At 39.0% G+C, this 24,088-nt stretch overlaps 1 protein-coding gene across 4 annotated transcripts in view; it reads left to right on the forward strand.

The window, feature by feature from the left end:
* The window catches only part of TNS1 (tensin 1), a 2,530,757-nt gene that overhangs the window by 430,270 nt on the left and 2,076,399 nt on the right, over nt 1-24,088 (forward strand). The window lies entirely within an intron of this gene.

The raw sequence follows: 24,088 nt of genomic DNA on the forward strand, positions 1-24,088 counted from the left end.
CAGATGCAGGCCATCTCTGGCAAAGCATTGAGGTCTGTCATTCATGTCATCCCAGGCAGGCAGATACTGGATCTCCTTAGAATGACTACAGAAACTTAGCCAATTGCTAAAATCAATAATTTTCTGCTTGTACTGTGGTATCATTCTGGGTGATGGTAGTATGCTAATCAGGGCTAGGGTCATACCCACCTGGGATACACAATCCGAGAGCTCCTCCATGTCTCTTTTTATGCAGTCCAGGATGGTATGTTTCAGGTCATTCACACCCACATGTGCAATGACAGAGTCTTACTTGTACCTGTTGTTGAGAGACCTGAGTGTGTGCGTTATGTGGCAGATCCTGGCACCTGACAGGCAGCTGACTGTTACTTACTCCTTATTCAACCTAGTGAGTGGGACATCAGTGTGCCTCACTGTTGAGTCACCTATGACTAGTGTGCTGGGCATGCTGTTTTGCCTTAGGGGCTTTGGTTGAATGGCACACTGTTTAGGAGAGTTATGTGTCTCGTGATTAGTGTTGTGTTGTGGTGGTCGAGTGCGTTTCTGCCTTGGAGGTCTCTGCTGTTTGGGTAGATTTTTATTGAGAGCCTCCACGAAGGTGGATGTGTGGTTTGTGTTTTTTTATGAAGGCTGTGCTGCTGTGTGTTCTGGAGGCCTATGTGTTCCATGTGGTGTGGTGCAAGTGTTGACCTTGTCCTCTTGACCAGCTGTTCTAGTCTTGGCTGGAGAGTGAGTGGCTTCCAATTTGGATATATAAGCGCATCTCTTGCAAGTCTGAGTGTTGAGACATAAGAGGAGAGGGTTGTCGGTGTACATGAGGCAGTTATTACATTGCCTCAGGATGCCCAGGTTCACCAGGTTAATAGGAGAAAGCACAGTGAACTGACCTTTAGACATGCCTGGAGGAATGGGCATTAATAATAAGTACTGGAGCTGTTTCCTTGTAGAATGCTTAGTGCTGTTAGCACCTATGTGTGCTACAATAATTGCTACAAAAAGTCTGGTATGGTAAAGTGCTAAACTAATAAGCTATTAAAAGTGCAGGAGAGGAGTGAACTAGCATATCTAAGGGAAAAAATGAAGAACAGACTTTGGCACCTCTCAGAAGCTTACAAACAGTCCTAGATACAGCAAATCTGTATCTGGACTAGACTAGTCACAGGAAAAGCTGGAAACAAGTGCAAATATGGGCTTTTAAACCAGAAAGTCGAAAGAGATAGAAAAACTGCCCAAACGGCCAATAAGCTACATATTCTGGGCCAGAAACCACTCCTCTTGTGGTAGATAGGCTACATAGTGCTTACCACTCCCACTGATTAGCTAGAAGGCTTCTCTCCAACACAAAAAGGCTTGGGGGGGGCCTCAGAAGCTTGCATACAGTCCTGGATACACAAAATCTGTATCTGGACTAGACTAGTTACAGGAAAGGCGGGAAAGCGCAAACGCAGCCTTTTAGACCAGAAAGTTGAAAGAGATGGAAAAAACTGCTCAAATGGCCAATAAACTACAATTTCTGGGCCAGAAACCACTCCTCTTGTGGTAGATAGGCAACCTAGTGCTTACCACTCCCACTAACAAGCTAGAAGGCTTCCCTCCGACATAGAAAGGCTTGGGGGGCTCAGAAGCTTCCTTATATAAACTCCAGAACTGCATGTAGTATTCAAGCTGAAGTCTGCTCAAGGCTATGTGGCATGCATATCTCTGAAATGTCCAGTTTTTCACAGAATGCCCAGATTTTTGCATCACATTTTTGGTATGGGTCTCATAACGTTGTGGTTTTCTGGCAAATCACTGAGATGTAAAATCAGAAAGTAATAATAAAATATGAGCTTCAGACTTCATATCCTTCAGTAAAATTCATGCTAATTCAGAACCTATTGTTCTGTCAACTTTGTAAGTGTAATATGTAAAAGGTGCCCCTATTTTTGGGCCTCTGTCTCCTAATTATTTGTGGCTTTGTCCAGATTACTTGCTGTAAGAGATTAAGAGGAATAGTGAAGTTAAAGCGTTACTTCCTTGCATCTAGACCCTGTCCTGCTGATGATAAACCATAGCATTCTATTTGCTGCTGCCACTGCCATCAGAATGCATGCCTGGATGTCGAATCCAAGTGTGATACCCCACCCCACTCCTTTTTTTCCCTGTTTCCTTATATTCAATCCTTGTTGGATGATACTTGATGCCAGCATTGTTATTTCTTAAGTATAGCATTTTGCATTTGCTTGTACTGAACCTCACTGCCACCATTCTGCCTTTCCAAATCCTTTATTATAGTCTTGCCCATCCTCTACTACCACACCTCTCTTTGTATCATCAGCAAGGATGCTAATCCTGTTGTCTTTGATCCCTCACATATATCTGAATTAAATACATAGAAGAGTAATGGACCAAGGACAGACCCCTGCAGTACACCTCTAGTCACCTTACTAATTTATAGTACTGTCACTCTCATCACAACTCCCTGGGTCTTACCATTCAACTATTCAGCTACCCAGTTCTTTGGTCTTGGTCCCACCTCAACACCCTAGTGTTTCTGTCTGACTATTGTGTAGGGCAGAGTCAAAGGCCTTGCTGAAGCCCAGGCAGACAATGCCACAAGGTACTTCCCTGTCATGTTCTCCAGTAATCCAGTCATTAAACTGAATCATGTTTAACTGACAACTCCTTAACAGCACCATGAACTCATCCCGATCAATGAGTACTATACTTAATGTGTTTCACTCTAGAAAAGCTGTTTGGCTTCCCCTTATGATTTTCTCCATAGTTTTCTCTGTCACTATTGTTAAATAGTTCTGAAGTTCCCCAGATTTTCTGCCCCCCCCACACACACACACACTTTTGTACAAGGGCAGTTATCTGCTGAATATCTCAGTCAAGTGATCTACCAGCATACTGGTCAGACTTCTGAGGACACTTGGGGGTAACCCATCAAGTCCTTGTACTTCATCATTCCTAAGAACAAAAAGTTCCCTCTGAACATCCTCACTCTCTTTTCTCATGTCTGTTCACTGCTGTCCTTACTCTGCCTGGCCTCTCTCCCAGTGTGGCACTCTCCCAATCATTTTCTTTGTAAACACTGAAGCAAAGTATTCATTCAGAACCTCTGCTTTTTTCCACTCTTCTCTAATCTCCTTCCCCTTTGCTCAGCCTGGCCAGTTCAGTCTCACCTTTATTTTCTTTCTGCTACATACCTTAAATACCATGCTTCCCTTCTTGATCCTATCTTCTAATATGCCTCCTGCTCTGTCCTTTGATTCCTTACCATCTTGGTCATCATTTTGCTAACCACCTTTTACTGTGCCTCCTAAACTTCCACCCTCACCCTTCCACCTCCTGTAGGCCTTATCTTTTGTCCTAATTGCTAGCTTCATATTCAAACATGGTCACATTTGTCTGTTTTTTTTTTTTTTTTTGGTGGTGTTTTTTCTTGTTTTGCCTATTTCTCACACCAATGTCCATAACCTTGAGTGCTATATCCCCAAACAATTTAGGGTCTTGTTTACTACCTCAGTTTTCTCCCATCCTTCTGATTCATCACTGACCAGCTCCCCACCACAGCATAATATGTGCTTCAAAAATCCCATAATATTCTTTTCAAATGTTTTCTTCTACCCTTCCCTCCAACTCCAAACCACAGGGTTATGATTACTATTGGTTAACTGTACCTTAACCTGGACCTGTGTGACAATCTCTGTATTAGCTAGGACCATATCCAGAAGCCTATTCTTTCATGTAGAGTCCTGCTTGTTGAACCAGTCATTGGTCAAAACCTCAATAAAGTTCCAGTCCGTGTTTACCATTGTGTTCAGAATTTAGTAGTCTGCTCCTGGCAGATTCAGATGCCCTATGAGTGTTACTCTCTTCTCCTATCTCAGTCCTTTATTTCCTTCTCCAATTTCTCATCCTTCTCTCTTGTTTCTGCTGGCCAACACACTGTATCAGTCCATTAACTCTTCCACCTTCTTCTATCTTAACTGCAAAATCAATTAACATAACTTCTAGCCATGCCTGCAAATGGTCCATTGAGATAAATGCACTACCCCATTAAACAAATATCAATAGATAAACATAAATAAATAAATAAATAAAAAAGTGTAGTTTGCAATTCCCTTACCTGCTTAGTATAGGAATATATTAATAGGTCACCCTAATGCAGTCATTGTTTGTACTATATTAACATTCTTCATAAATATCCTTGTTTTTCCCTGCCACCATCTTTGAAACAGTTTACCTCTTCTTGTAACCTACCTTAATTTCTTTCCCTCATTTTCAGCAGCATTTCCCATATCCAAAACCCTAAATTCTTTGCCCTGACATATCTTGAACCTTCCTCCAAAAATAACCCCTCTTTGCCAATATTTTTCTCATCAAAAATAGTAGTCTATTTTGTGTTACATTCCAGTGTGAGTTTACTTATAAATCTTTCAAACATTTCCACCCCAACACACACACACACACACACACACACACACACACACACACACACACACACACACACACACACAAACAAACACACTTTCCCCAGGATCTTCACTGGTAGTATGCAGTCATTTGCAAGAGAAGGAAGAGGGCCTTACCTTTCCTTTTTGCTCTTTTTTTTTTATATATTGAACTTCTTTACCCATGTGACCACCATACCAAGGATTAAGAGTCCATGAGACTACTCCTATTTGCCAACACCTGATTTGTGGCTTATAGCATACTGCCTTGACCCACCTACAAGATCACTCACTTCATCCAATTTCCTTCAGTATTCAATGACAGAAGAACATTACATGGAATCAGGAGCCTACTTAATGTCATAAATGACAGTGCCTGGTTTTCATGAGCCCAGCCTTTTATAGCTGTCCTGAGGTATCTGTACCAGCTTTCCAGAAATTGTTTGCCTTTGTGAATCCAGATTGCCAGGTCATGGGGCAGTGACTATAGCTGTTACTCTAGCCCACAAGCTAAGCATTTCAATACATTTTGTTAGCTACCTTAATTAATGATACAAGCCAGTAAAGGCTTATCTTTATAACTTCCTGTTTTCACTTTTAATCCCAGCATTCCTATAGGATTCTTATAGGATTGAGGAAGCTGCCCATTAAACATTTTGCAACTATTTTATAGAAGTCTGTTTGGTATCCATGTTATTCTGCTGATTTTAACTCTTAATAGTTTGTAGTGCTGTCCTCCAGCTCTGGAAACATAGCTATGTTTGTGCCTTACTTCATCTGATAGCCCTTTCCATTCCTACAGCCTGCAAAAATCCATGCTAACCCATGATGCTACCCAGTTCTCTATTAAACATAGTGATTTCCTTTTTATGTTTGAATCTTCCATTGGGCTACTTTCACCTTTTGTTCTGTGCATACTTATGCAATATACATCTCGTTTTTCCTTGTTTCCCTGCAAAATGTCTTCCTGCCATATCCCAAAACATCCACCAGAATTCCTTTCACCTCAGTATTTATTTTTCAGGTTCTGAAATCTCTTGCATCTCCAACTTGAATTTGTGCCTCTCCTTCACTTTTCCAATCTTTTTCAGTCCTCCCGAGGATGCTCTTCTTAAATAACTAGATGTTTCTTATCCTATCCACATTTTCCTTCTTATTTACCACTCTATTTACCATGGAAGCCTTTTCCATCAATAAAAGACTGATTCCCACATTAATTCTTTCCCAGCTAAGGACCAAGATGGCTTCCCTATCTAACAAGTTTTTCCAGCCTCTCCATGCTTTTGCACTTGTTTTCATTCCATTTGCTGCTTCTTTATCTGCCTTTCTCAATCTCAAACTAGACACTAACTAGAGTTGTATTGTCTGAACTGACTTTCCCCTTTTACTGTACATCCATTACCCACTTATTTCTGTCCACTTTCTGAACATTTCTGTGCTGGAAGACCAACATTTTATCTGCTTACCAGTTTATTGTTGGTCTGGGGTCTGTTTCACATTATTTCCTGAGTATACACACACACACACACACACACACACACACACACACACACACACACACACACACACACACACACACACGTTAGTGTTTATTAAATGCTGCTAGTACACTCCTTGGGGGTGTGTTAACCCTGAGCAACAGTAACCAGAGCTTCATTCTCTAGTCTAAGAACTACATTAACATCATGTGGTGGAAACACTCGTTCTATTAAATTCATAAATGGTTGGTAGTGGGTTTGTAGGCAAGAAAAATGGGACTGAAAATCTGAGTGTTTTTATAAATTTGAGTTTCAGTCAGGTAAAACCTTTCATGTAATAAAACTGTCATTTTTTTACATTTCATAATTTCATTCATGCATCGATTATTGTAATTTCTGAATAGTGTAAGTATAATTTATGTGAATAGATAAGGCACTTATGCATGTACATGGTGTCATTGGTGAATGTATAAAAAAGACTGCCATTTATACCTCTCAACCTCTTAGTATAAGAAAGCTGGACTAATTCAAGTATAATAGGGGACAAAGGCCCCAAAATAGGGACAGATTTTAGAAATTGCTCTTATAAACTTAGACTTTTGCTAGAATAACATGTTTTGCATTTTTGTGTATTTTCTGTAGGATTGGAAGTCTCAATTTCAAATGTATATCATTATTTAGGTCAATCCTGAACAATTTCTCAGAAAAAACATATATTTTATGAGAAGTAGACCAAAATTATGAGACAAAAATCTGGACAGTTGAGAGGTATGCTGCTACTGTGCACCATGCTGAGGGATGCAGCTGGAGTATTTGTTGGTGCAGGAAGTGTACTAAGGATGTCTGTAACTATGGCTGGATACCATCAAGATACATGCACAGGAATTTGATACTGGAAACATTGTGTAACATATTAATATTTCTCTGCTTGATTTGATGTTTCTGAAAATTTCTCATTTGCAGTTATCTGCTTGCAAGTCCAAAGTACCCATTTTCCATGAAACTACTAGGAATTGTATAGTATGTTTTGCACTAATTTGAGAAATCAGAATGTTTATCAGATCCTGATATGATGAGTCATAATCTGATGAACATAAACAAATACATGTGGGACTTTCAGCATCAGTCCTTGTTGCCATCAGGGTCTTCTCATGAGATAAACCTCTGCCTTTTAGCAAAAGAACTCTAGACAAAGCCTAACATAATGAAGGGATATAGGCCGAAAATCAGGGACAGTTTTTAAATATTATTCAAAATTTAGCATGCATTTTCTGAAGGATATGACATTTGAATCTCAACTGTCTCTCATTAATGAGTCTGGTCCGAAATGATTTATCAGAAAGTACTTGTTTTATGAGGAACAGACCAAAAATATGATGTAAAAATATGGCATTCTGTAAAATGTTGGACAGCTGAAAGATATGTTGTTAATTTGTCTAATAATGGCTTGACAATCATTTAGCTCCTTGGTCAACTGATGATAACAATAATCTGAGTGAGTAAGTATCAATAATAAAAACAGATCCTGACCACAGCAAACCACGAATATCTATGGTCTTCAGTATTCCAAGCTTGAGCTCATCTACTCCTGCAGTCTTATCATCTCAGATCTGATTAATTGCCACAGTGGTCTCCTCTACAGAAAAGTATTCAATCCTACTAGGTGCTTCTGCTGCTACATTGTCAAAAGAATGTCATGTCCACAGGTTTATAATTTCTTCAATATTTCATTTCATCTGCCAACAATATCCCTACTGTAATTCAACACTTCTCTGATTTTGCTGACTTCAGGCAGATCAACGTTCCAACCTAAGTGTGACAAGGTGGTTTGATTAGAATATTTTCAAAGCCATCTGAAGGTTATTCACCATAGTCTCACCAAATTGTTTCCAAACCAGGTCTTTACTTCATCAGCATCCACAGCTGTTGTTTTCATGGTCTGTAACTATTAATAAGCTGTAGCAACACCCCACCAGTAACATCAAGTGGAAAGTTTCTTTTTCTTTAACTTCACAACTCCCTGTAATACTGATGTCCACAAGCAGATCCTTGGATTACTATCATGAAAAGTAGCAACTACCTTTTGGCCAGAGCTTTTTGCCACGGCCTCAAGTTAGCCAAGTGTTGAACAGGACCTATTTAGACTCCATATTATCAACTTCCCCTTGTGTATAGAACACTTTCTTCTGGATGTAGGAATGCAATTCATCCCACAAGAATCTTTTCCTAGAATTTCCTTGGATAGCCTCACAATATGTCTGGTTGTTCATGGTCTGTCAAGCCACTGCTTTGGCTGCTTATGCCAACTCACTACCAAATAGAGATCAGCTGACAATTCTGTACCTGTCTTAACATGACTGTCCAAAATGCATGGCCTCTGCTCTGATGACATGACTACAAAGTGACTGACCACTGCCTCAGGATAATCTCTTAGCAATTTATATTCAGCCTTGAATTTGAACATGCCATTCATTATGGACAATTCATGACTAGAAGAGAAGTCCATTAACAGTTCACCTGTCAGAATCAAGTTAGGCAAACTTCATCTCCTAATCCTGCATCTCCAGGTGTTTCCATCATTCATGAGCTTTGAAGTCTCCTAGTAAAATTGCTGAGTCACTAGCTAGTATCTAGTCAAGAACTTCACTCATTGTGTACTGGAAAGCTGAATAATCTGAATAGCTATTCAGTGCATTTCCCTTATGTTACCTACATGCACACTAGGACATCCACTGTGGCAGAAAATGTAACTTCACTGCACTGAACTGTGGACCTTTTAATATTCTCACACCCATTCCAGGTCTCACCCTGGGGTAACTGAAGATCAGGGAGATCATTCCAATTGAAAAGTCTGGTTCCAGAACCAGTGTTTGTGTAACATAAAATGATGTATATCTGTCTGGTAGTTTTCAACCTCCTGCATAAGCTATGAATCCTTTCCCAACAGCTAATATAGCAGTGGTGTTCACCTTCCCAAGAAATAATTCTGTTGCCTTTGTCTACCCCTGTCTACTTCATCCTTCTCCTGTCTGCTTCTTGACTGACATCACAACTGAGCCCCTTTCTTCACCTTACATACGGTGGACCTATGTGGTAGCCACATGCCATATTTTCAGCCTGAGCCTTACCAAGTTATCTGGATTGCTTGTCCAACAGGTGGCTGCCAATAAACATCACCCAGAAGTCTGGCTGCAGTGGTGGTCCTCTAATCCTTGCTGTCGTTGAAGTTTTTTTAGTCTGCAAAACAAAAATCTTAAGGGTCATGTTTTAGTAGATTGCCAGCTGTCTGACCTCATTTCTTAGACAGTTTCCAGGGGCACAAGTCCACAGGAAACATAGTTCTAAGAATGACAGGATTATGTGAATATTCAGTCACAACCAAAAACCCCATCTAAACTACTCAACATTTTATATAACTACTATGTTTGACTTGTGTTCTATACCATTAGAAGCAAAAGTAATAGAATGATAAATAAAGTGAAGGCAAGTTTCTTACGAATGAGCCGATCATGCTTACTTTGAAAATCATCATGCTTCTCAAATGAAATAAATAATATTGCCATAAAAAACTAAGGATTAGACACTTGTAGGTTTATAGGTTCAGTTATCAAGCTTTTGATCATGTGGCCTTTAAGAAACTGGACTGCCATAATCTTGTGTTAATGTTTTATAATTCCCATATATATCAAGGTTATTTTTAAAGAAGGTAATGACTGGATTCTAATTTTAAGAGAATTGTTATCCTGTAATCTTCAGAAATGCTATATAATATATAATTTACTTTTTATATTATTTAAATTTATTTTAGCATTAGGCTCTACTGTCTGGTTTCATCTCAGTCAGCATAGTGTTCCAGGCATAGACTTTCAGGAAGAACCATATAGATTTTGCAGATTGAATCTGATTCCAAGTGTCATTTAAGGAACAGAATATAATGACACTTTCTGAAGTCTTTCTGAGCTGTCCAAACGTTTCAGCCCTATTATTTTGCTAGTAAGAAGTTATTATACATTTACAAATTTTTTCAAGTGCCTTGTTTAAAAGCTACAGATTGCAGCATTATATTCAATAATGGTCCAGATCAGTGAGGTGTGAATGGTACAATCATTCCTTGATATGACTAGACATGCCATTTAAAATTAGATAACTTTGTGAATATCTTTTTGTGACTTTCATTGATACACATCGGTTAAAGTTTAAATTGCAGGCTACAAATGCCCTACATCTTTGATGTTAATAATGATGTAATTTTTTTATGATCTGACCAGATATTTTGTCACCATAGTGTATGTGTGTAATTTCTTCCAATTTTTCTGATTCTGCATTTATTGATATTAAAAGTGAGTTCTTTTTATTTGTAGGCTATCTTAAAAAACTATGGAATCATTTATTGATATATTTGTGTTAGCCAGTTTACATGCATTAGCATATTTGATTATCCAGATCAAATGTTCCACTTTTATATGTGAAAAATAGTCTAAAAATGTTTCAGAATGCAGTTTATTCTAACTCACAGCAATGATCAAATTGCCTCACTGAACATAATGTCTTATTACTACTCACACCTATGTACTGCAGTGATCAAATTGCCTCACCGAACATAATGTCTTATTACTACTCACACCTATGTACTGCAGTGATCAAATTGCCTCACCGAACATAATGTCTTATTACTACTCATACCTATGTACTGCAGTGATCAAATTGCCTCACCGAACATAATGTCTTATTACTACTCATACCTATGTACTGCAGTGATCAAATTGCCTCACCGAACATAATGTCTTATTACTACTCATACCTATGTACTGCAGTGATCAAATTGCCTCACCGAACATAATGTCTTATTACTACTCATACCTATGTACTGCAGTGATCAAATTGCCTCACCGAACATAATGTCTTATTACTACTCACACCTATGTACTGCAGTGATCAAATTGCCTCACCGAACATAATGTCTTATTACTACTCACACCTATGTACTGCAGTGATCAAATTGCCTCACTGAACATAATGTCTTATTACTACTCACACCTATGTACTGCAGTGATCAAATTGCCTCACTGAACATAATGTCTTATTACTACTCACACCTATGTACTGCAGTGATCAAATTGCCTCACTGAACATAATGTCTTATTACTACTCACACCTATGTACTGCAGTGATCAAATTGCCTCACTGAACATAATGTCTTATTACTACTCACACCTATGTACTGCAGTGATCAAATTGCCTCACTGAACATAATGTCTTATTACTACTCACACCTATGTACTGCAGTGATCAAATTGCCTCACTGAACATAATGTCTTATTACTACTCACACCTATGTACTGCAGTGATCAAATTGCCTCACTGAACATAATGTCTTATTACTACTCACACCTATGTACTGCAGTGATCAAATTGCCTCACTGAACATAATGTCTTATTACTACTCACACCTATGTACTGCAGTTGCTAGCAACTACTAGTCATGTTTCCTGTCTGCTAATCTCTCTGAAAGTACAGCACATTGTAGTTTCGGTTATGTTACTTTAAAAGAAGTTCTTGTCTTACTGAAAGAAAGGTCTTAACACACTATGGCCCAGTTGGCTCCAAGGGATTTTTTTCTTAGTTCCTTATAGCATGTCATTCTGTAATTTCCCTAACACTATATGATGTTATCGGACTTGCTTATATGACTGAGTCTTTTACAAAACTCTGGAAGGACTTTCACAGTAAAACAAAGCAAATGCACTGTTTTGTCTACCTTACTTTTCAGCATATTTGTTCTTCTGTCATACACTACCCATGACAATTTGTGCCAGTCAGCTGCACCATCTCTGATTCTAGTTTGATCTCCTCATACAGACTTCCCTTTTCCTCAACCACACCTCCCAGATGCTTGGAGCTGTTAACTTAGTCCAGTATTTTCCTTTCTGTCTCAGTTTTTAGCTTCTACTGATTTACCTTTTAATGTAGTCACTGTTTACTTCCTTGTATATATGTCACCAGGTAAATTGTGCTGTATATTTTGCTTTCTGTTTTTTTCTTTTTTTTTTTTACTTCCCTATATACATTCAATGTGGAAAATATGTTATGCTTTCTGCTTGCTGCTTTTGTGATTTACCTTTTAATATTTCAATTGCATTAAGTTTATATATCTGATTGTTATATTTTATGTCTTTGTTGATAAATAAATAAAATAAAAGTCTCATGACCCTTACTTAAAATAATAAAGAAATTCTCCAAGTCCGTGTAGGATAGAATCATAGGAATTACAAGGCAAGTAAGTCTGAAGACCATGTACTCTTTGCTAAATACTACCTTCAAGATGCATCCTGTTCTTCCAGGATGGGGAATCATATCAGGCTGAGTATGAACTTATGGTTACCATCTGTGATGATGTGAGGTATTGCCAGCTATGCCAGGAGAAGTAGGGTAGTGGATGTGTAACATATGCCAGCATAGCTAGCTGGAGTTTTGTAATAATTCTTTACATTTGTGTATCAAACTGATTTGTACAGGTGATTGTGTTGAAAATGTATTTATAAAGTTGCTTGTGTTAAAATGTACCAACAGTGGGTCCTGCTGGACAGAAAAGAAATACACCTATATGTTAGTCTGTATTGTAACTGTTAAAATTAATATATTGTAATACAGGATACTGGAAGCTAAGAGGTTAATCTCAGTAGTTCAGATAACTCTAAAAACTAGTTTAAAATTAAATTACCTGTTTTAGGCCATAAATATTGTATCTTACAGTTCTGATTGCAGCCAGAGACAAAATGTATGTGAAAACCAGGACTAGGAATCTTACTGTATTGTCCTTATGGATGAACTAGTAGCTACCATGGAAGGGTAGAAGTTTTTTAAATGGTTTTAAAGATTCCAGATGCTATTACATATCTTAACAATACTCTATGTGTGTGTATTATGACACATATGTTTTAGATTCTGATTCAGTTTCTAGTAAAGCGGTAGTTTGGGAACCAGAAGTCAGATGACCAGATGTTTGTGCGATATAATTCTGTAAGCCAGCACTGAAATGATGTTTTAATACTAGATGAGACAGAAGTGTCAGAGCAGTCTATTTGTGAAACATGACAAAAGAAGGACCACTCGTCTACATCATCTTGCCTTGCTTTAGTAAGTAACCAGGGAATAGTAATGCTTTAGATCAGTCAGGAAAATATAGTCAGATTAGTTAAGTACTGTTTTTCTGTATCTATGTGAATCTATCCATCTGTGTTATTTTTAATATTTCCTGTGATAGAAACTCTGGTGTTTATTGAAAATAGATATTTAGTACTTTCATGTTCTTTTATTATTTATTATTAAATATATTTAAAATTTGTATTGTGGCTGGTCTTTAAGAGAATATTTTAACCTTTGAGAATACTTATATTTATTTGGTGACACTGTGGCCTCTCCTGAAAGCATTGCTCAAACACTACCATTTGTATTAGTACTAATTTTACTAAGTATAATTGGATATCATGGTAAGAACATTAGAGTAGATGGCTTTAGAATGTTCTGGTGGCAGTATCTACCTTATAGTCTGGGTAGAGGGGGCATGACTGGTAAATCTGTGTGAGCCTTTCCCAGATGTGTGTGTGTGTGTGTGTGTGTGTGTGTGTGTGTGTGTGTGTGTGTGTGTGTGTGTGTGTGTGTGTGTGTGTGTGTGTGTGTGTGTGTGTGTGTGTGTGTGTGTGTGTGTGTGAAAATAAAATCTCAGTGTGTGTGTGTGTCAGCTACTTAGAGCAGGGACATAGAGCCCTGGTTTTAAGGAGAGGGTGGTGGAGGACTTGGCTTGGAACTCTCAGCTGAGGACTCAGCTCTACAGCTGTTGTCAGTGTGAAGTCCTGTTTGGGGCCTGGTGAGAGAGAGGGAAACCCAGCTCCAGGATGGGAGTGTGCTCCATGTGTGCTCTTACGGGAAATTGTGATTGGTACAGACACTTGCATCTGGAAATACTGTGTCTATCTATTTTTGTTCCAAGCGAACACTCCTCACCAGTGTCAGTGGTAAAGATTGAGACTCCTTGATTACTGGCCCAGAGGAGGAGCTTCACACCATCCAATCATCAAAGATAGTCATGAAGGAGGCAAGAGTGTCCCTCTGCTTAACATGCAGGAACAATTTGTAGCAAACAATGAGTAATGAATCTATTCCTCCAACATGATTTACGTATTTGTTGCTGGAGGTTCACATCCTTGGTTCTCATGTTTGTGTATGTATACAATCTGTGAAGTTATAATAAATCCAATAGACTGTAATTTATTTATTTATCTTATTTTTGCAGTGGTGGTGCTGCGGTAGCATTGTCGCCTCACAGTAAGATGTTGTCCTGTTCGATTCTCAGCTAGAGCATCTTCTGTGTGGAGACATGCGTGAATGGGCATACCTTCGTTGTAGGTTGTGCATCAGGGCCGGCAACTCGGCACGTAAAAATCTACTGCAAATCATTACCAGACCGGAGTTCCGCTGTGGCGACCCCTAACAGGGAAAATCTGAAAGAAACAACAACAACATTTTGCATTTGTTTACTGGATAGTCCAAATGGGCATATAAAAGCTCCTTTTCATTGGAGGCCTGGGAAATAAGCTCCATTAGTAGTCATTAAACATTTCAAATACTGCAAAAGAATGTTCATAATATTCTATTCCAATATACAATATTTAAAATATATAAAAGGATACAATAAAAGATGAGTAAGTAACCTTCTAAACAGATAAAAAATAAAACATTGAAATATTTTTGAGAGGGTGTGTCTCTGGGCTGGGAGGATTCTGGTGTAATACATTACAGATTGAAAATAATGTAAATGATACATAGCTTCATAGGTTCATAGGTTATTACTAAGCTAACTGCTCTTGTGAGCCATTGTAAGCCTAACCAATTATCCCTTGTGAGACTCAAACCCTACACCTTGTGTTTGTAAGGCAAACACCTTAACCATTAGGCCACCCTCCCATAAATTACATTACATTACACCTTCCTGATGAAAGATGCAGCCATTGTAGTAAAGAGTAAAGGAGAGTAACAGTGGGAGTGTTTCTGAGAGGATTCAGATGAAATGAAACAGGTTTAGAAACAGAGGTGCCACTGAAGAGGTTTGGTACAGGGAATATGATAGTGAACAGAGGTTTTTCCACTTTGAGGGTCGAGTGGAAGATTAAAGGGGATGTGAGGAAGATGATAAGAGCATATACCTGGAGGTGTACCTGAGGTTTCACTTGGGACAGGGAGGATAAAGTTAACCACTTCACCCAATGTTACACATGACATAACCATGTATTCATGAAATGATTTTTGAAAATTTAAAGGCACTAAGGTTATTTTGTTGTTTGAGTTTGTAGGATGCTGTTCTACCATGCAGAGATGCAGTTGGAGTAAAGGGAATTGCCAGTTTTGTTGTTCAGTTGGGATGCAGTGAATAAGGTTTTAGCAGAGGATAGCAGGGGATTATATTTGTATGATATTTTGAATGCTTGGGCAGTTTTCTGGGTGGTGCATGACTTTGTAGGTTGTTGCTTGTGGACTTTGTGTGAGAGCATGGGTAAGTTCCAACCAGCTTTGTTTCCTTTGTGCATTACAATGGGGAACCCAGCAGATTAGCTGTGAATTGGGCATTGGTTATTCTAAGAGACTTGGGTAATATTGAGGTTCATAAATACAGGAGAGGCATTTCCAAGACTTGGTATTAGGTAAGCTATGGCAACATTTATTCTTGCATAGTCTGAAAGGTAGGATTTTATTTGGTATAGAGATCCTAATTGCTGTTATTCTTTTGGTATCCTGCATTATTTGTTGGGGTGAATTTCATCTGTTTATCTATTATGAACCTATAGTAGTGAACCTAGTATGGATCCCTGTGAAACACCTAATGGGATTGGTAAGAAAGGGGAAAAGTCTTGTTGCTATATGACAGACTGCTATCTTTTGATTAAGTAGCTATGGAACCAGTGAAATATGGGTTAAGTTAAACCTAGAGATTAAATTTTATTTAGGAGTTTTTCATGCTAGACTGTGTTGAATGCCTTAGATAAACCTAGATTGATCTAGGAAGATGGTACATACCAGACTACTCTTATTTTTGTTTTGGTATATTAGGTTGGTAAATTTAATAGGGCTGAGGTGGTGCTGTGTTTAATAGGTACTGAGTTGGAGAGAAAAGGTTATTGTCTATTTTAGTAGCTGGATGTGGATACGATTTTCCAGTATTTTGTAAAGAGGGGACATTATAGCTACGGACCGATAGTTTGAGAGTTCGGAAGGGGGTCCTGCCTTGTGCAGACATGTTGTATAGAATTCTTCCACAATTTAAGGACATGTTTTTTTTTTTTTTACTGAGTGGTTTATAAGATTGTGGCTGGGTAGTTAATAGCAGCAGCTGCAATCTTCTGATTGTAGTTGGTCTGAAACTTGAGTGATGTTTTTAATGACATGGAATGCCAGGCACAGATTTTCATACATGAATCTGTAAGAGAAAGATAACAGGATAGGTATTCTATTTTCTCACTCTTGGTAGCTCAAGGGTTTTATGCCAATCATATTTTGTTTTGGAACCTATGGGACCTTTCTATCTGCCTGATATGTCTAGCTAGATATATGCTGAAAGGTGCATTGTACTTAATAATTGGTCTAACTAGGGCAGAGTACAGAGGAACGATAACATCCTTTGACCTAGTTGAGCTACCTTCAGAAATTAGTTATTATAAATAGAAGGATTTTCTAACTACTGTAGCAACACAGGGGTCAAACTTGAGGAAATCATTGACAAAGGTGATAAAATCCTTGACTGTTTTTGAGGTACTATCTATGCCATAAACTATAGATGAGGACTGGTTCCTGAAGGTGACAATGCTGCACTTTTTTGTATTTGTTTGAACCCTTTTTCTATACTCCCCTGGTTTCAAATGATTAGTTCTTGCTTAAATTCTTCAGCATCAGTAGGGAAACTGGCACTGACTCCCAGCATGCATTCATTGGTGAATTTGATCAGCCATAAGTTGGGATTTGTGGTTTAGATGACAGAAAAACAAATAACAAAAAGGTTAGGTCCCTGTACTGAGCCTTGTGGTACCCAATTGATTCCTTCCTTACTTTCTAGTGTGGAATATTCAGCTTTAATTGTGTGAGTTCCTCTAGCCAGTTTGCAATCCATCTTACCATGTAATGTCTATCTTTAGTAGATATACTATATGAACTGAGTGGCCATTGTTCTCGGCCTCTGTAACATTGTCAAAGACATTTACCAAGCTCATTATACATCATCTACCCTTAACAAATTCAAACTGTTGTGGATACAGTTTGTTATATTAATGTTTAAGTTTAAGAGGTCAGATATATGGACAGCACAGTGACACAGCAGTTAATGTTGTTGATTCACAGCAGGACGTTCCCCAGTTTGATTCTTGGCTAGGATGCTTTCTGTGTGGAATTTTGAAGGGTATACTCCTAGTGATCAATGGTAGGTGAAAAAACTGTTATAATGAAACATATTTATAACCTGACTGATGAGAGAGTTCTAAATGAGCACTGTTAATGGGTAATTGGATGGGTAATTGTGTTTTTCCATTCACTTTCTGTAATTTTATGATATACTTTAGTCATATTGTAAAAATCAGTTTGTCTTCAGTGCAGTCTCTGTTATTGTGTCTGTAACATTCCACAGTAAACAATGCACTTCAGTCACTAGTCTCTTTATTGTATACATATTTGTTTTACCCTGTGTAACAGTTTGCTAAATCCCTTTGCACCACACTATGCACATGATATAAAACTTGTGTCCAAATGTGTTTAAGCCAATACATAAATATCATTATTGATGAAAAGGAGAAAGAATCAGATGTTGGGCAGGATTGTTGAAACTTTGTTGTTAAGGAGTTCCATTAAAGAGAATGGATGGCCAAAAGTAAATGAGGATTTATTATTCAGCATCCCCTTTGCTACACTATTCTTTGAAAAGTGCTACATAGATTTGTAGTATAACAGCATGATCAATATATATTGTGAAACAATCTGATGTCTAACTCTGTGGCCTACAGTTGTAATCAAATTCTTTGTTGTAGAGGCTATAGTGCATACTATTTTTTTATCACATACATAAAAGATATATAGGTTCATAGGTGTTTACTAGGCTAATGGCCCTGGAGCCTTTACAAGCCTAGCCCATAGGATTACCCTGGCATTATGCCACCCGACCTTAGTTCCCAGTGCCTCTGTCGAGTAGAGCCACTGGAGTGATCCCCAGGGTGAATTTTCTATTTCCCATCCACTCATCAAGATTTCTCTTGAAGAGGGCCAGTGAGGTGCTCTGCTTGACATGTATCCGAAGTCTGTTCGATAGCATGGGCAGTCTCTGGGTTATGAACCTGTCCCTTCAGCATGTTCTGTTGATTGTGGTAGTGAGGTTGAGGTCTCTGGAGCATGTGGTACAGAGGGATTGGGATTTCTTTAGATGTAGCATTTCTAACAGAGCTGGGTTAGACATGGCTTTGTAAGTTAAGCAGAGATCACCTCTAAGTAGGCGATATGAGACAGAGAATAGTTGGAGTTTTTTTAGTCTGTCCATATAGGACAAGTGTTTAAGGCCTAGGATCCTCTTTGTGAGGTACTTTTGCAGGCTCTCCATTTGTTGCAGGTGTCTAGTGAGGTACATGCCAAATGGGGCATTCTACTTGATGATTGGCCTAATGAGGGAAGAGTAGAGGGAGACAATGACCTCTTTTTTCCTGGATGCAAAACCCTTAGTAATGAGATGTGCCACATAAAAGGACTTTTTGACCACAGTGGCAATGTGGTGGTCAAAAGAGAGGTTGCTGTCAACCTGTGTTCCCAGATCTCTTGTAATGCCTTCAGTGGACTACCATCAATGTGGTAATTCAAGGGAACTGGGTTTTTTCCAAAGGGATGAAGACACATTTTTTTGGCATTGAGCTTAAGGCCATGTTTCTGACACCAGTCGTTGGTCTCACTGAGGCCTTTCTGTAAGATGTCAGCATCACTTGGGGAGTTAATAATAGCTCCCAACTTGCAATCATCTGCGAACATTGTCAGCCAGAGTCCCTTCCTGTTGGCCTGGACTTCAGTAAAGTAGATACCAAACAGGAAAGGACCCAGGACCGAACCCTGTGGGACTCCACTCGTGACTGGCCGGCAGTCTGACTTGGAGTCAGCTACTTTCACACTGTGGGTTCTATCCGTGAGTCAGTTTGCAACCCATCTAGTGATATAGGGGTTGATGCCTAGCTTAGTAAGTTTTTCTATGATTACTGAGTGAGGAATGATATCAAAGGCCTTGGCCAGATCAATGATATAGGGGTTGATGCCTAGCTTAGTAAGTTTTTCTATGATTACTGAGTGAGGAATGATATCAAAGGCCTTGGCCAGATCAAGGTAGGCTGCATGAACCACCTTACCTTCATCCACAGCTCTGGTGACTGACTCAAAGAAGTAAACCAAGTTGAGCAGGCATGATCTACCCTTCACAAAACCAAACTGTGTAGGATCCAGAGTTTTGAGATTCCCTATATCCTTGTTTATTAGGTCCATGATGATGCGTTCCATAGCTTTGCATATCAGACTCGTCAGGCTAATGGTGTGATAGTTTCCGAGGTCTGTAGTCGCTCCTCCTTTGTGGAGAGGGATGACTGTAGCAGTGCACCGTTCGGTAGGGACAAAGCCTGAGGTGAGACTGTGATTGAACAGGGCACATAGGTGAGGTGCCAGTTCACTCTGTAGTTCATGAAGAAAACAGCCAGGGATACTGTCAGGTACCATAGAAGCTGTATTCTTGGCCTTGGACAGTGCTGTTGTAACGTGTGCAGCAATAATACTGGGTGCCTGGCAATCTACTGGTATTGTGATTGGTCCTTTGGGGGGGGGAGGTTAAAGTTAGCACTGAATCTGTTCGTCAGCATATTTGCAATATCTGTTGGCTCGGTATAGGAGATATTATTGTGCAGTAGCTCAGAGCAAATCTGGCTATTGCCATGGAGATTCTTTACATAACTATAGAAGGCCTTGTGGTTGTCTTTACTATCTGCTGTAATTCTGTTTTCATAGCTAGCTTTAGAAGATTTGATGTGGGATCTCAACCTTTTGCTGAGGCTGATAAGGGAGTTTTTCCAGTCTTGGGATCATATTCCACATCAGTTTCCTCCTTCTGTTGTAGAGTTTGTTTATGGCAGGGGGACCACCAGATTGGCTTCCTTATCATCTTAGTATTATTGGGTATGGCAAGATCCAGAAATTTGTTTGTACAGTGCATTGGTGTATGATATGGCGGTCGTGCAACTATCCTCCATTTGCATGGGTGCTGTGAAGTTAGCCACCTCTGTTTTTAGGAGCCCAAAGTTAGCTTTGTAGAAGTTTTTTATGGTGGTTACCTTTGTTGGGGGGTGGGAGGGATGTGGATTTCCAAGGTGATCAGCTTGTGATCGGATCTAACCATGGAGGAGTTGACTATTGGTGTAGAGCAGCCGTCGCCCATGATAGTAATGACCAGGTCAAGGATGTTGCTACCTCTAGTGAGGGTAAGAACAAGTTGGTCCAGGGCACTGGAATTAATGAATTCCAGAAAGCATTGGGCAAATGTATTGGTACATGAGTAGTTTTCTCAGTTAATGAAGGGGTAGTTGAAGTCGCCCAGTATGAGAGTGTTAGGTTGGACCCTAATATTCTCCAGTGTGTAAGGAATGTGGAGTGTGAATCTTGGGATATGGTTGGGGACCTATAGCAGTCTGTAACCTGAATCACTGTATTACCCAATGTTAGCTGCACCTGAAGTATCTCAGATGCGTTATGTTGGGCTACCAGTCTGGAGGTGTGTGCATCCTTTATGAATATGGAAACACCACCACCACCTTTGGAGCTTCGGTCCAAGTTCTGGGGCCAAAAGGTGTGGAATGAGTTGCAGCCTGGTAGTGCAGGGGTGCTTTCTGCTGCCTTGAACCAGGTCTCTGTTACAGCACAAATGTCAGTGTTCTCCATTTTAAGGAGTACTTCGAGCGAGTGCATTTTGAGATTTAGACTTCTAGTATTGAGCAGTATGACTCTCAAATTGCATTTGTTTATAGCTGTTATGGTGGTAATTTGGTCTTTGGAACACCACCTAAAAAAGGCACTATATGGGTGGCAAGAGCCTTGGCCAGTATCCGGAACCCCAGGGGTGACAGATGCAGGCCATCTCTGGCAAAGCATCGAGGTCTATCAGTCATGTCATCCCAGGCAAACAGATACTGGATCCCTTTAGAATGACACCAGAAACATAGCCAGTTGTTGAAATCATTCATTTTCTGCTTGTACTCTATAACTTTCTTCTTCAGCTTCCTTCTCTTCCTGAAATGACTACATAATGAAACATGCATAATATATAAAATATGAGCTGAGGATTAAATTGCTATCATGGAATGCTTTTTCCATGTCTGAGCTATTGTCGGGTGGAATAAACCAATAAAAATAGCAGCTACATTGTCATAGAAGGGCAGAACCTTGACTATGACCCAGGTGATCTGAATCTGTGTAGTAGCTCAGCCATCTTTAGGAACTGACATGAGTAGGAAGAGGAATGACAAAATGGTGAGTCTTAACTATGCTATCGTCTCTTTTCTGTGTGGGAGGGGGTGATGTGTGTGTTTGTCAGTACACTCTATCTGGTAAAATCCTCAGTGCAAACTGGAGATCACAGGGAGGTACTTCTCTAAAAGAGGTCAAAGCCAGTTGATAGCATCATGCAGAGGAATAGTTTGTTTGTTTCTTTCGGCTTTTCCTGGTTAGGGGTCGCCACAGCGGAACTCCGGTCTGCTAATGATTGGCAGTTGATTTTTACGTACCGGCTTGCCAGGCCTGATGCACATCCTTCAACGAAGGTACGCCCATTCATGCATGTCTCCACGCAGAAGACACTCTAGCTGAGAATCGAACCGGACAGCGTCTTACTGTGAGGTGACAATGCTACCGCAGCACCACCACCGCAGATTACAAAACCCCACTGTGCACAAACCCCTTGCCTGCAAATGATCATAGGATCATAGGAAGTTACTAGGCTAATGGCTGTAGGGGCCTTACAAGCATAGCTAAGTTCTACCCTTATTTCCATGATCAGCACCTAATGCCCATAGCTAAAAAACAGAAATAACCCAGTTGACTGCCATAGTTACAGCTTCTTTGAGTGGCTATTGCAACAGTAAGTGAATGAATATGCCAGTTAGCTGAGAGTGTAAACAATGGTCAGCAGATAGTACTGTCAAAAAGAAATAATATATATCTGTATATATCTAAATATACACATATACTTATACATATACATGTCTACCTCACTGGGTTGACACAGCACAGTGTCAACAGTAAGAAAATCAAACAAAAAAGATTGACATCAGTAATGCCAACACTAAACTACACATATGTGAGTAAAATCTTTGACATATATACCAAACAGAAAAGAAAATAACATATTTTTTTGTAGGGGGGCTGCACAGCCCCTGCACCCCCATGTGTGGGCCTGCACATCCTAATTCCAAGATTACACAATCCCCAGTGAAAAGGAATATTCCCTCAATCAGGGATTATCAGTCTAGCACAACTGTCAACCTTTTGCATTTGTCGATCTTTTGCAGTTGACTTTCTTGCTGTTGATATTGTGGTGTGTTGAAATAGGGAGGGGTTCTAATATATATATATATATATATATATATATATATATATATATATATATATATATATATATATATATATATATATATATATATATATATACACACACATATATATGGGTCTACCTCGACCGAACAACATTACATTTTACCGAAAAGTAATTTGGCGAGCTCTATTTCACTAAAGTGCATTTTTGCCAAAATGCACTTTCGTGAAAAAGCAACTAAGTGAACAGCAACAGGGGCTGTTGCTTAGAACACTGTACAGTGGGGATAAGTGAATATTCCCTTTTCTCCACTGTTGTGCAATCTCAGAGTGAGAATGTAAAAGTAGTGGGGGTGTGGGGGGTGCAGGGTGGCTTGCCCCCCTGCATATATATATGGTTAGTGTTGTATTTTTTATTTTGTTTGTTTGTTTTTCGGTTAAGCGCACTTTCACAAAAAACAGCTTGCGCTATTATGTTTAATTGAAACTTAATTTTGATGGGTCAAAGTAGACCCATATATATATCTAGATATATATATATATATATATATATATATATATATATATATATATATATATATGTGTGTGTGTGTGTGTGTGTGTGTGTGTCTCGGTCGACTGATCATATCATCAACCAATGTCCTGTGAAAACTCACACAGCTGAACTCAGAAATTGCCGAATTACATATTGAATGCGACCTAGGGATGGGTTTTAATATGGGTCAAGATAGGGGCGAGATTTGTAGTTCGGTAATATCGGAGTTCGACATTGCCAACATTCGAGGTTCGGGTTTTCATTTAAAGTGGAGTCGACCGACTCCACTTCAGTTAAATTATAGTAAACATATATGTATATATATATATATATATATATATATATATATATATATATATGTATACACATAGAAATGACCATACAACGACTCCAACACTCCACAATAATAATGCAAAAGCACATACAGTCTTTGTGATGAAAGTCAGAACTCCATTTCTCTGCTGAGCTCATCTAGATGAAAAAAGTTGACTGAGTCCTCATTCTCTGGGACATAAGTGGGAGTTCTGTGTATATCTTTATTTTGGAAACTTAGCCAACAGCAGTGGTTTTCAACCTTTTTACACTTGGGGACTGGTAAAAATAGAATTATTTCAGGGGCCAAAGGCAAAAATAAAAAACATTATTTGTAAGGGAACAATTAAAACAATCGCTATTTGAGTATTGTATGCCAAAGGATATGAAATCTGAAACTTAAGTGTTTTTTTATGAGAAACAGACCAAAAATATGGGGTAAAAATCTGGAAATTATGCAATAATATGGACACTTGGGAGGCATGCTACCTACCTACAACTTACACACATACACATGCACACACACACACACACACACACACACACACACACACACACACACACACACAAACACCTGCTCATAGCTGTCAACCAAAAAGGGACAAATCCCAAAAAAATCAGGGACAAAATCCAGAAATAATCAGGGGAACTTTTCATATATTAGTATTATTAACTTGAGACAATGACAA

The sequence above is a fragment of the Protopterus annectens genome, chromosome 6.part0 (assembly GCF_019279795.1).
Source record: "Protopterus annectens isolate FY-2018-M chromosome 6.part0, PAN1.0, whole genome shotgun sequence".
NCBI lineage: Eukaryota > Metazoa > Chordata > Ceratodontiformes > Protopteridae > Protopterus > Protopterus annectens.